This window comes from Thermobia domestica, chromosome 8, assembly GCF_964235325.1.
Source record: "Thermobia domestica chromosome 8, izTheDome1.hap1.1, whole genome shotgun sequence".
NCBI lineage: Eukaryota > Metazoa > Arthropoda > Insecta > Zygentoma > Lepismatidae > Thermobia > Thermobia domestica.
In genome coordinates, this window is record NC_137461.1 from 94,573,706 (window position 1) to 94,588,710 (window position 15,005).

The 15,005-nt window shown below is 34.0% G+C and overlaps 1 protein-coding gene across 1 annotated transcript in view; it reads left to right on the plus strand.

Annotated features, from left to right (window-relative positions):
- The first annotated feature begins 2,209 nt into the window (after positions 1–2,209).
- LOC145691789 (L-serine dehydratase/L-threonine deaminase-like) overlaps positions 2,210–15,005 on the plus strand; it is a 71,831-nt gene continuing 59,035 nt past the window's right edge. The window contains exon 1 of the mRNA XM_081767099.1: positions 2,210–2,349. The gene's annotated coding sequence lies outside the window, so the exon portion shown is untranslated. The remainder of the gene's footprint in view (positions 2,350–15,005) is intronic.

The following is a 15,005-nucleotide window of genomic DNA, read 5'->3' on the forward strand; positions in this document are numbered from 1 at the left end:
TCAGTTTTTAATCGAAATTTGGAAGTTGGCCCCCCGACTTTATTTTGTAAATATATCTTTGTGTTTATTGAAACAAATTATTTTTCTTCAGAATAATCAATAATAAATTAATGGCTTGGGGTTTGCTAATTTAAAGATGGGGGAGAGCAATGTGAAGTTGATCTCCTCCACTTTATTTTGTAAACAGCGCTGTAACTCGGAAATTTTCCTGGGGAGACAAGCATTGCTATTTGGATTGCCTATAGAAAAATATGAAGTTGGGACCCTTATTAAAATACAAAATATGAAGTTTGGACCCCTGAGAATTTAAAACCTTAATAAATATTTTTATTACTTCTTGGGTACCAGCTAGCATTTTACTGAAGAGTTCAGATTACATTTATGTTTTATCTTAGGAAGTATCTTGTACAGATGATGGAGAGCAGCAACATTTAAAATTGTTTTAAGTTGTTTTGGAAATGGTCTATGGCGGGCCCATTCCATGCCTTACAAGTTACATTGAGGGAATAATATTGATACAACTTGAGGCCTTAAGAAAGTAGAGTCTACCTAGGTATATATTATTTCCGGAGGCCCTAATAGTAAATATTTTACTGAAATGAGACCATAGCACATTTTCGCTTCATTTAAGATATCATATTTGTGTCGTTTTCCGGGATATGGTGAAGCTATACCATGCTTCACTCATATGTTCTTGTTCGTATAGTAGAAGTCTGCACGGGCCAGAATTTTTAGCCCCGGCCCGGCCTGGCCCGTGAATTTATAATGTGAGAGCCGACCAGAGTCCGGAATATGTTTTAGCCTGTAGGTTCGAGCCCGGTTGGAGCTCATGTGATAATCAATGAGCTCTAAATAAGCCCGAATTAGAGAAACTTAATAATTAACGCAAGATTGCATTTTTATTTAATTAGAAGTTTAATTTTGCATTTTAAATGCTTACATGATTCAGAAAGAATAACGCATTAAATGTTATTGTTTACACTTACTAACTATATGAATTCTCTAAAGAAAACGGTCATTTATATAAATTCCATTTCCCTTAGCCTCGGTGCATAAACGTGGGACGTCAAACTAAATATTTCATTTCATTTATATAAATGCTCATGAAATGACCAACTTGAAATGAATACTTCAAATATTTAAAACAAAGTGTCAATGTGTGCAAATTCTTATGCAAAAGGATGTGTACTGAACTCACTCTAATAGTCCTCAAAGCAGTCATTGTCTATTACTGTGAAGAAAAAGAATGGAATCCACACTCTGGCTACTCAAATTTTCACTCACAGATAGGCTAAACATGTTCATTTCAGTTTTCGTCTCCACTACACAGTTATACTCTCAATTGCACAATGATAATAAGATTTTTTGTATGGGCGTCTCAAGTTACAAATTTAAATGTGCTTTAAAAGTACTCCAGAAAGAACGGTCATAAATATCGTTCTGCAGTATATTTACAAAGTTGGGTCCGAAAAAGGCGAGAGAAATAAGGTTGTGTATTTAAAAATTTACGGCTCGAGGCGAAGTGATCTATACTTTGTAGGCCCGAGTCCGGCCCACGGACCGTGTCGGGTCTAAACCCGAGTGCTCAGCCTGAGCCTATGCAGACCTCTAGTATGAAGTTTTATCTTAAAGAGGGCCCACTTCGACCCGCAGGAAGTTTAAATGAAGGGGTCCTTCCTGCCCCCATAAGTTACTTGCCTTTATAAATATATCATTATGTTTTTCGAAATAAACGAATTTTTCTTCAAAACAATTAAAATGTGTGTGTATTGGGAGGGGGGGGGAGTAACTTCACACACGTCCACTGAAACCCTTTAAGGGGAAAAAACGACAGAAAACATCGTCCTTCTTCTGTTTTTATTTCGCTTGTACTTCAATTAACTGCCAACTATCGCCCAGAACCTGTCCTCTACCGTCAACAATCCCTTGTAAGATCCTTTCTCATTTTTAATTAATACAATTGTCGGTGTTTCTTTTCCGTTCATTATTTCAGAACATTTACCTAACGTTGGAAATATATATTAGAGCGGCTGTTCGAAAGGGCTACTGAACGTTTTTGAATATTTTAATAATCTGCAACAATAAGCGGCACGATAAACACTCTTTTACGTAATATAGTTCGTAGTATTGCTTCCCTTCGAAGTGAATTTCTACTGACGCCACGGGCGAAATACTTCATTGTGCATCTGTATGTTACGTAATAGGATTAATGTGACAAAGTTATCTCCGCTTGACGTCTCTGGGGTCGCAGTAAACATACCATTCATGCTTGTTGCATGAAAGGAAGCAGCTGTTGACTCGCTCTCTTTGATGTTACATTGCACGTTTTGCGAATAATACATTGTTCAAGTAAGTATTTAATTAATCTGTCGTACCGCTTACATATAGTTTTACAAATTTTGTAATAGTTAATGGTTCTGATATATATATATATGCTAATTTAAAATATAGATATATAGGGTTGTCAATGATAAGTATGTAAATATCAGTTCAAATATATTTAAAAGTTAACCGACAATGCTTTCGACATCATGGGCGTCGCTAGAAAATGTGCGCATCACTAAGAAATGTGGAAGAGGAATGTGCTCAATGTTTATATTAGCAAAGTATATTTTGCTTTACGATCTTACAAACCACAGAGGGTAGAATAGAACCTAAAGTGAAATCCAAATAGTGGCGACGAAAAACAGGTGTGGGGGTTCTTCATGTTATGAAACTTGATTCTCGTAAGTAGGGCCCGGAAGTTGAGGAAAAATCCTCTTTTTTACGAGTGCTCGGAAGACGAGGCTTAACATAATATATGTTAACTTTCGGTCATTGTAGGTCAGAAAATGGTGGATTTTATTTGTCCTTTGCCTTTTTCGGCGTTTTTATGTTTATTGGTCTTTTTTTTTTCTTTTTTAAGCTTTTCTAGGTCTTAACGTCTTTTTTTGCACTTCATCTTTCGAAATAAATTTACTGGTTATTAACTCGAATCACCACCACATCTTAAACATCTTTTCTTTAGTAAAGAAAATTCAAAAGATGACATTCTTCAACGACTGAACTAATAAGACCAGATCTGCAACAATCACAAGTCAGATAATGAGGCGTAACAATGTCCTACAGCAAGGGGGGTGAGGGTGGGGAAGAATTCTTATTTTAGTTTGTACTTGGAGAGACCGTTAACTTACCAGAAGCTTGTATTTCTTGAGCATTATATTCATTAAATATGTAATTCAATTAAATTGGGTCTTATTTTTACGTCCTTTTTTCCAGTTTTTAGGTCCTTTTTAGGTCTTCTTATAGGCCCTTTTTAGACAATTTTTAGGTCTTCAACTTCCGAGCCCTACTCATAAGGCTTTTGCTTTAGTTCTTTCGGTGGTTCAGTGGTAGAGCGTTTCACCGCCACTACTCAAGAGTCCGAGCGAGGCGTTTACGAAAACGCTTGGGCCAAAAGCGAACATTCTAGCCATGAGGATGTTATCAGATATTGATAAAACTGAACATGTGTTGTTTGTGCTAAAATGCACGCTGTTAAGTACATGTGTGTATTATACTAGTATTAACTTGTGCTGATAACTTGATAATAATTATTTAAGCCTGCAAGATAAATTTCACTCAAACACTACATCTTTCCTAGCCCAATAATTTCTAAAACAATTCACCATTATCGAGTCTTTGCGACATTGTTTGATGTTCATTTAAGAACATTATACAAGGTCTAGCAGAAAAAAATTGATGATTTCCAAACCGAAATTGTAACTAGATTGATTGTTTTATAGTAAACTTACGCAAAGGAATTGGATGGCGCGGAAACTGCTAATAATCTGTAAAATGACCGAAAGAGGACATAAAGTAACACGTAAATGCTTTTGAACAGTTTTTGTTTATATGTGTAATTGTGACTTAAGAAGCTGCAGTTTTTCTAATTTTACTTTTTCACACAAAAATATTTTTGTTCTTTCATATTAAAACATTTCATTATTTGTGATTGAAATTTTTATACCATATTGCCATTTAGTGTCACAAATAAATAAATAAATAAAATAAAATAAAAGGAAGAGCGCGGATAACCAATTGTTTACTGTATTTACAAACTGAACTGTAACTTGAAGCGTTTTGCCTACAGCAATTAGATATAAAACATACTGCTTCTACTTTTGGAAAATTTACATTTTTCAAATGATTTCTCCCATTGTCAACACATTTTTCTCTATTGGAGCTCCTTCGTAGCTAAGCGGTTAGCGTACGCGCCTTTGGCGTGGGAGACCCGGATTCGAATTCCTGGTGGGAGCTCATGTGGTTCGGATTCCACGTTAATTAGTAGATCCTGTCTCATACACATAGTCTCGCTGCTGAAAGGGACGTAAAACTCAAAATCAACTTAACATTTTTCTCTATTGTGGAACGGTACGAGGATTTCTTCAAAGTCTATTAAGGCGGAACTTGTTTCCCAAAAGTTCCGAATCCCCAACAGGAATGTCTTACAGCTTGGAACCAACGGCGCCGAATTTGCAAAATTTATGTGGGTGCGTATCAATGGCGGGACGTGTTATATGCTTTCAAGGGAGTTTCAATATTTTTTGATTGATTTCCTTTTAGTTAAAATCTCTTATGAGCATTGTCATAAAGGGCTGTGCTGTGACGCAAGCCGAAAATATGTGATTCTATTCACAATATAGTTCAGTTTTTTATTGTGGGGATTGCCTTTGACTAGGTCAGAGACAGGCAAAGAGGGAGTGCATTGCTTGGTTGCCTTCGCAGAAACCCATTTGAAACAATTCTGCTTTAGAGGAAATTTTAACTTCCATCTCAATGTTTTAGTTGCTTATTATTTTTTGATAGTGGCAAATGAGTAATATTTATTTTATTTTGTTTATATCAAACTAAAATCTTGTGGGTGCGGTGCACCCACAAGGTTATTTGTGTGGGTGCTGGAGCCCCGGAGCACCCACGTAGTCTGCGCGCATGCTTGGAACACTGTGTTTCCGATAAGTGAATGTTGAATTGCCAGCGAAATTCACCCTGAGCACCAACTAGTGATTTTATTTATTTATTTTTTTTAAATGTATTCAAGATATATGCTCGGTGTTCTTCTGACTGAAGAAAGTTACATGACGATTAAAAGAATTGAAATTGGTTATAATGCAACTTTCAACTTAAACAATCAGGTTAATTTAGGCCAGCCGTAAGTACATGGGAAAAAATATCTGATAAAATTTTAAAATGTAACTTTCAAAAAGTATGCGGTATGTTTCATAAGTTCTTGTTGTGAGCGAAACGCCTTGAGTTCTTGTTCAATTCGGAAATAAAAGACCGTATGTGAAATAATCAATCTGGTCACAATTTCAATTTGAAAACTATCAGGTATCTCTACCGGACCCTGTGTATCAATACAAAACAGTTCTATTGCCTATTTAATGAATATTCATTTATTCATTAATAGAACCGAAATTTAGTGATAAAAGTAACAAATTTTCACTTAGTAATTTATAAATTGAATTCATTTTTGTTGGAAGAATGGATGACATGTATTCAGTTATCATTTATATGCATCATTGCGTCATTTATATGCATCAAGCAGGATTATTGTCAATTTTGGTGGGGCCCAAAACAATGCCTTCATGCTCAAGGATGGTTTGTATAAATTTGGTTCTATGTTCTTCGGTGACTTGGCCATCCAGATGCTTTCATTTTTGATTTGAGAGAAAAAAATATTCTGTGAACAGGCCACCTATTTAGTGATATTGCTCAATGTCATAGTCCCAAATTTCAAATATTTCCACGGGTTTATATCCCAGTTCTAAGATCTTTTGTACAGTGGCGATTCTAGAGGCATACATTGTATCATATGCTGTCCATAATCTACATTATCTTTCTTTCCTTTTTTGCCTTCCCACCATTCGTTGGGATCTGCATTACCAGAGGTGGGTGGGAAATTGCAAGACAAGCAGAATACTGCATCTCCCTGTTCAGAATATTCTCTAAACTTGTATTTATCGTACTAGCCACTGTTAAAACTTACCTTATTATTTATCGTAGTTTGGTTGTAAACAGTTCTTCGAGGCTGAGAAGGTCCATCATACACTGACCGACTTAAGTCATTGTAAGTGGAACGGAACTGTCTTCATTCACACTATTTGTTTGATCACTGCAAACATTCTGATAATAGTTCTGGTTTTTCATTCCCATCCAACACCATTCCACTTGCATCACTTGAAACTGACACATACTTATCTGAATTTGAAGTATTTGAATTAGGATCATTACTCACAGTCTCTGAAGCAAGTTTGGATCGTTTACTGTTAGGAGACTTGCAATTGTTCGAGAAAATAGATGCAACTAAGGCTGTGTCCAAAAGATGCAAGCGCGTATTTGAAGTATCACTCTCTTCAGTAGGTCGGTACTCAGTCCAACTTCTTCGTCGCTCATATCCAAGATGTGTTACAGTTCACTGTTACCGTAAACAGTAACAATATTATTTTGTACGTTTATATATATATAAAAGCGTAGATTGTATATTACTAAGTAACTGATAAACCTATGGGTTATTTTCGAGAGGAAGTATTATGGTCCGTATATCCTTAATCTGCAACAGCTGGTGAACACAATACGGCTGCTGACTATGTTTATGATTATGCATTACACTATCGGTATTTAGGATTGTTTATTATAATACAAAATTCCCTTTTATAGCATGTAAATAAGGTTCAAGAGGATAATTATAGCGTTGATTAGACATGCAGAGCAGAAACACATAATATGCATGTTTACGAACTGAGTGAATAAAGTAGGCCTATCTGTGTTAAACGTATAGTAATCATTTAAGTTGTGTTTTTATTTCCTTAAAACTTAGTAAAAGTTAATGTTCTTTAGATTAGGGAAACTTACTGACTACAAGTTTTTCGAAGTTCTGCCCGAAAGTAAATATGCTTGTCAAGAAAGCATAATCCTCCTTTGTTTATTTTTCTTCCGGAAGTAGGAAACGGGAAGTGCAGTAGTTCAAATTAAGTATAAAATTTATTGTGGATGTACAGAAAAGGGACAAAAGCGGAATTTAGAAGTTAAATTAGAAATTTAGGAAGTGAAATAATACGAGATTTAATAATTGCATATATATATAACTCTGGAAATATGTTACAATAATAGTAGTTGTCCTAGAGGGCGCTATGACTTCCGGTGCAGTGAAAAGTAAGTAAAAGTGAAGTAAGTTCGTGTTTATAAGGCAGTACCAAAACTTCGAAATTCTACCCGAAAAAAAGGGCAATTAGACCATAAACCTCAGGAAAAACTGTCTTTAGAACAATCTTAGTAAATTTTAGAAATATAGGTACTTGCCAATTATGTAAGTGATATAAATAAATTTAAACATAAAATTTCATGGGGATTCAGAAGCACACTGCCATTTTGTACTGACTTTGTGACCTTAACTATAACAATTATCTTGGAAATTTAAACTGTTTATAGTGATGTTAGTTTTGCAGAGGAAATCTCACTTCTTGACCATGCGAAGCTAAATACCGGTAGTTGCACAAGTCCGGGTAGGCCTATGGGGGAGTAAAATTTAACCTTATCGCAAATATGTTCTGAAAGATTTATATGAGTGTCTTTTCCACATAGTCATCCATGTTGTTGATCGTAGATATGGAAAATTTGACAGTAAACGAACCGTGAATACTCATTATACTAGCTATATGCTATAATGGAATAATCGCTGATTTTGAGCAATGACTTATTATTATTCGATATAGTAATTGTCTCATATGCTTCAGTCTAGATAACAATACGGTTAATACCTCACGGAAATATAATAGTTTGAATGTATTATGAAATTGAAGTGCTTTGAATAAAATATTTAGGTTAAGTTAGTGTAGGTTAGTTAGGGTAGGTTTTCTTTTATTAGTTGATAATATATGATGATTTAATTATGTTCAAACTTAATTGATGCCGGTGATAGAACGTACGGATAATAGTAATTTGAATCTGAAATTGTGTCCGTATGCTCAAATATTCGAATCATATGTAAAATGAATGTTCTACGTGAAATGTGATGATATGTTTGTTATTTATGTAAAGCACCTGTTAACTAAGTGATATGTATTACAGACATCGGCGAATTGTTGAATATTGAATAATATTAAAATCCGTGAATGGGTATTACCGCGAACTTTTTATTATATGAATAGACGTTCATAGGATCTGTATGATCGAAATATGATAAATATATCAATAAAGGATATCTAGACTGATCAAACGATAAAGTCTCTAAGCTTAAGACTAATCACGTAAATGATCTTAGATGTATTTACAATGTTCATCGTTTATTGTACTGTTCCATATACATAGCAATACACCTGTGAATTACTAATAAAATAAATAAATAAATAAATAAATAAGATTAACAAATAGAATTGCATAAACTCTTCCTCTTGAAGTTAACTCCACCGATAGAAACGGATTTTGTTTATTTCTTCTCTTCTCTGTTATTGTTGATGTTAGAGTCTCAGTTGTCTGTTAATAAAAGAAATAAATTGGTTACTAAACTTCGAAAATTCACTCTTTTATTGTCAAAACAATAGCAATAACATTTGAGTTAAAAGTATGCATGGATGACTTGACAAAATTCTAAAGACGTATTATACTTCTCGCTGGAATGCATTGCCACAAGTTCTTGGATGTGCAGGTAAATAAGTCAATTCTTTTGAAATAAATAATTGTTGTGCATAATAAATTATAGCATGTTTACGTCGAACATAAGAAATTTGTAGGATTAATGAATCTAATTGTCTCAGCCTAGATTATATATATATATATATACATTTTTTTTTCCTTCTAAATGTAGTAAGCCATAAAGGAGACTACATAAAGTGGCGACCCAGCGTGGGATATAACGATAAGGTGGGATGATCATTTCTGGTGAGAAGCGATAAGGTTAAATTTAATAATAATAAAATGTTCAATTTATGGTGTTAATCCTTTCATATGCTTGCCTGGGATTTGTGCAACTGAATGTTCTATGAAGTAATGATTGTTACTGGCGGTGCTAGTAATATTGATCCAAGACTTTATAAGTGTTGTAAGCGTAAAGAAAATGCAAATGAGGAAGAATCAGTGGGGTGTGATAAATGTAACACATTCTTCCATGTAACTTGTATTGGGATGTCGAAAGACGACATTGATTTGATCAAACAAAATGGTGGACAATGGTTATGTGAAACGTGTGATAAAGAAATAAGAGCAAGTGATAGATCACATGAAATCGCTCAGTCTATTGGTCATGATGCTAATAATAGCATCATTAGTGACGGAAGATCCCAAATGGTCGGTGAATCCTGCAACCCTGACGCTTCTATAGGGGGGGTTGGAGTTGGCCATCGAAAGCAAATACCGGAGATTGAGATTGGAGGAGGACCTCTTCTCGAAACTTTAAAAGATTTAATAGCTAATCAAAATCGAATGATAACTGAGGTTAATTCGAAGATTGATAGTGTGACAGTGGAAATAAAATCGGTTAATTCAGAAGTGAAAGCAGTCAAAGCTGAAGTAAATTCGAATATTGACTCAATGAAAGTATCCATTGGTAATTTAGATTCAGAAGTGAAAGCAGTCAAAGCTGAAGTAAATTCGAATATTGACTCAATGAAAGTATCCATTGGTAATTTAGATAAGAAGGTGTCCACTGAGTTATTAGCGGTAAGATCGGAAATCCAAATGGTAAAAACTCAATTGACTGAAAGTTTAAATGAAACAAAAACTAAATGTGCTGAAGGTATAAATAAGGTTAAAGGTGATTTGGACAAAACTAAAGAAAATTTATCAAATATGGAAAAAGAATTAGGTCAAAATATTGTATCGATTTCGGAAAATATTGGCACTGAAATGAATGTGTTAGCAAATGATTTTGATAAATTAAGAGTGGAGGTAAATAGTTTTCAGGAAAATTGTATAACAGATTTAGGACAAGTTAGGGAACAGTACAATCAACTGAAAGAAGCAAATGAGACAATTTCGGTCAATGTAAAACTATTAGAACAGGAAACGGTTAAAGAAATTAGAATTAATTCGGAGAAATGTGCCGAAAGAGAAAAGAGATGGGATCGAATAATGGATAGGAAAGTTCAGGAAGTGCAGACTAAATGTGAAGATATTATCAAAGAAAATATAAGTCAACTGAATGCTAAGTTCGAAAAATATGCTACCGAGCCGGGAATACAGGACGGAACCGAAGGGAGACTAAATAGGGAAATCGGCCTTCCGTCTATTAGTAAACCGATAGCTTCGACCTCGAGGCAAAATGACGGGAAGTCGATTAAAAGACGAAATGCATGTAAAACACGTGTTAAAGGAGTAGTCTCGGAGACGAGTGATCAGGATAGTGACCTATCTATTTCTGTAGATAGTACGGAACAGGACGAGAGCAATTATAATGAAAACAATTGCTATTCAAATAATGAAGTATCTCGGAATTCAAAGAAAACGCGAAAATTAACAGTGAACCGATGTGTAAGTTGTCGAGAAAATAGTAATTCCGGTTGTAAAAGAAAAGAAAACCGAAAGAGTAGAAAGAATTATGATGAGAGTACGGATGAGAGTCATTCGGAGGATAAAGCATCAGGAAGACGATGTGGGGATTATTTAAAGAATTTACATCACTTCCCTAAATTTGATGGTAAAAGCCCGGGTGCTGCTAGAATCTTCTTAGATGATTTATTACAAACAATGAAAATGTACAAACTTAGGGAGAAAGATAGGAGATACATCATAAATAGGTGCTTGGAAAAATCCGCCAAGACATGGTATAGGAGTGTGGAGGAGAAAATTAAGACTTTCAAAGATTTCTTAAAGCTTTTTAAGCGCCAATACATATCTTCGAGAGTAGAGAGGGCACAAAAGCGTCGGCTCTATTCTCTAAGGTATGATAAATCAAAGTTTGCCTCGTTGTCCGATTTTGTATGGTACATAATTGATACTTACCATTCCGTGGTTAGTTATCCTTCTGAACAAGAACTCAAAGATTTAATTTTAGATTGTTTACCTGCGGAAGAGGCTAAAATATTTAAATTAGGAAGTGTAAATACAGTTCAGGAACTGACGTTAAGGTTGGAAGACATGGAAGGTCATCCTTCGAATATGGACAAACAAAATTTTAATTATTTCAAAACCGCGATGAAGAAACCCATGATTAGGCAAACTAGTGTTGAACAAGCAAAGAAAGTGAAAATGGACAATGCTGTACAAACAGAACCTGTAATGGGGAATAAGTACAGAAGAGGTAACTTTAATAATAATACTAATCGAAATTTTGGGCCCAACCGAAATGGTAACAATCGAGTAAGTTATAGAAATGGGAATGGTAGAATTAGGATTGACAATTCTTGTCAAAACCGTAATCCTTTTCTTACTGGGGGATCAACTCCTGTATCCGTGTCTGATTACACTATGATTCCTCCTCCATACTTACCTTCTACTGTTTATGGATTTAAACCACCTTACGGCCATTTTCCAACAGTAACAATGTTTAATCCGCCTTTATCGGTTCCTGTAATTACCACGGTAACTTCTGCCTTAAATCCTCCATATTCTGCGATCGGTGTAAATTCGGGAAGTTCTTATAATTCGTCGGCTGGAACTGTTAATCGATCGGAAAACATAGTAAGCGGTTGTCCTTAGGGGAGAACGACGTCTGCTTAATGGAACTTCTCTCTCCGCAACCAGAAAATAATTTAGAAATAAAAGGTCTAAAATCTGAATCAGAGCATTTGACATTTATTACGCGATTTGTGTTATAAGAAAATGATTCATAAATATATGCCGACATATAGCGGCCCGTATATTGTAAAAAGAAAACAAAATAACTATGTAGCTCTAACAGATTTAAATGGGAAAGAAGTTCCAAGTCAAAATCTGTCGAATATCAAACTGTTCGATTGTTCGGCGGAAAAGAAACGAGAGTTATTACAAAATCCCACATAAAAAAAAAAAAAATAAAAAAAAAAATAAAAAATAAAAAAAATTCTTTTTATTTATATATTTTTATTTTTATTTTTTTTTTCTCCAATCGTCGGGGAACATTGTTACAGTTCACTGTTACCGTAAACAGTAACAATATTATTTTGTACGTTTATATATATATAAAAGCGTAGATTGTATATTACTAAGTAACTGATAAACCTATGGGTTATTTTCGAGAGGAAGTATTATGGTCCGTATATCCTTAATCTGCAACAGCTGGTGAACACAATACGGCTGCTGACTATGTTTATGATTATGCATTACACTATCGGTATTTAGGATTGTTTATTATAATACAAAATTCCCTTTTATAGCATGTAAATAAGGTTCAAGAGGATAATTATAGCGTTGATTAGACATGCAGAGCAGAAACACATAATATGCATGTTTACGAACTGAGTGAATAAAGTAGGCCTATCTGTGTTAAACGTATAGTAATCATTTAAGTTGTGTTTTTATTTCCTTAAAACTTAGTAAAAGTTAATGTTCTTTAGATTAGGGAAACTTACTGACTACAAGTTTTTCGAAGTTCTGCCCGAAAGTAAATATGCTTGTCAAGAAAGCATAATCCTCCTTTGTTTATTTTTCTTCCGGAAGTAGGAAACGGGAAGTGCAGTAGTTCAAATTAAGTATAAAATTTATTGTGGATGTACAGAAAAGGGACAAAAGCGGAATTTAGAAGTTAAATTAGAAATTTAGGAAGTGAAATAATACGAGATTTAATAATTGCATATATATATAACTCTGGAAATATGTTACAATAATAGTAGTTGTCCTAGAGGGCGCTATGACTTCCGGTGCAGTGAAAAGTAAGTAAAAGTGAAGTAAGTTCGTGTTTATAAGGCAGTACCAAAACTTCGAAATTCTACCCGAAAAAAAGGGCAATTAGACCATAAACCTCAGGAAAAACTGTCTTTAGAACAATCTTAGTAAATTTTAGAAATATAGGTACTTGCCAATTATGTAAGTGATATAAATAAATTTAAACATAAAATTTCATGGGGATTCAGAAGCACACTGCCATTTTGTACTGACTTTGTGACCTTAACTATAACAATTATCTTGGAAATTTAAACTGTTTATAGTGATGTTAGTTTTGCAGAGGAAATCTCACTTCTTGACCATGCGAAGCTAAATACCGGTAGTTGCACAAGTCCGGGTAGGCCTATGGGGGAGTAAAATTTAACCTTATCGCAAATATGTTCTGAAAGATTTATATGAGTGTCTTTTCCACATAGTCATCCATGTTGTTGATCGTAGATATGGAAAATTTGACAGTAAACGAACCGTGAATACTCATTATACTAGCTATATGCTATAATGGAATAATCGCTGATTTTGAGCAATGACTTATTATTATTCGATATAGTAATTGTCTCATATGCTTCAGTCTAGATAACAATACGGTTAATACCTCACGGAAATATAATAGTTTGAATGTATTATGAAATTGAAGTGCTTTGAATAAAATATTTAGGTTAAGTTAGTGTAGGTTAGTTAGGGTAGGTTTTCTTTTATTAGTTGATAATATATGATGATTTAATTATGTTCAAACTTAATTGATGCCGGTGATAGAACGTACGGATAATAGTAATTTGAATCTGAAATTGTGTCCGTATGCTCAAATATTCGAATCATATGTAAAATGAATGTTCTACGTGAAATGTGATGATATGTTTGTTATTTATGTAAAGCACCTGTTAACTAAGTGATATGTATTACAGACATCGGCGAATTGTTGAATATTGAACAATATTAAAATCCGTGAATGGGTATTACCGCGAACTTTTTATTATATGAATAGACGTTCATAGGATCTGTATGATCGAAATATGATAAATATATCAATAAAGGATATCTAGACTGATCAAACGATAAAGTCTCTAAGCTTAAGACTAATCACGTAAATGATCTTAGATGTATTTACAATGTTCATCGTTTATTGTACTGTTCCATATACATAGCAATACACCTGTGAATTACTAATAAAATAAATAAATAAATAAATAAATAAGATTAACAAATAGAATTGCATAAACTCTTCCTCTTGAAGTTAACTCCACCGATAGAAACGGATTTTGTTTATTTCTTCTCTTCTCTGTTATTGTTGATGTTAGAGTCTCAGTTGTCTGTTAATAAAAGAAATAAATTGGTTACTAAACTTCGAAAATTCACTCTTTTATTGTCAAAACAATAGCAATAACATTTGAGTTAAAAGTATGCATGGATGACTTGACAAAATTCTAAAGACGTATTATACTTCTCGCTGGAATGCATTGCCACAAGTTCTTGGATGTGCAGGTAAATAAGTCAATTCTTTTGAAATAAATAATTGTTGTGCATAATAAATTATAGCATGTTTACGTCGAACATAAGAAATTTGTAGGATTAATGAATCTAATTGTCTCAGCCTAGATTATATATATATATATATACATTTTTTTTTTCCTTCTAAATGTAGTAAGCCATAAAGGAGACTACAGATGTGATTCACAACTTTTTCCAAATTTTGCCACCGCAGTTTTTATACAAGATATTTTTTCTTGTAAAGAAACACGTACACAACCTTGTACTTATGTACTTCTGCTTTTCTGAACTACAAATAAACGTTGGATAGTAAATAGCAAACCAGCGCAATGAAAAAAGTTTATTGTTTTCGCAGAGAATGGACACCTTTCTCCCAACTTTTATGTCGCCCGCCGAATGCCTTCAAAGAAGAGCGCAACTGTTGAACGGTGTTTCGGCTTTGTGTGTGTTAGCTTTTGGAAAAACAACAGCATAGGGTGACATGACATTGTTGAAGTTATTCTGGGAACAAACAAACAAACAAAAAAGTGAAATAAAAAAGGAATTATAAAACGTAATTTAGGGAGTTTCTCGTGAGTTACATATTATTCACGTGGTGTATAGTAGTACAAAGTGACCCTAGCGCCACGTGAGTTGCCAATAACTCACTCAGAAAAAATACTAAAAGTAACATTTTTTCACTAAACTATGAAAAATATTTTTTT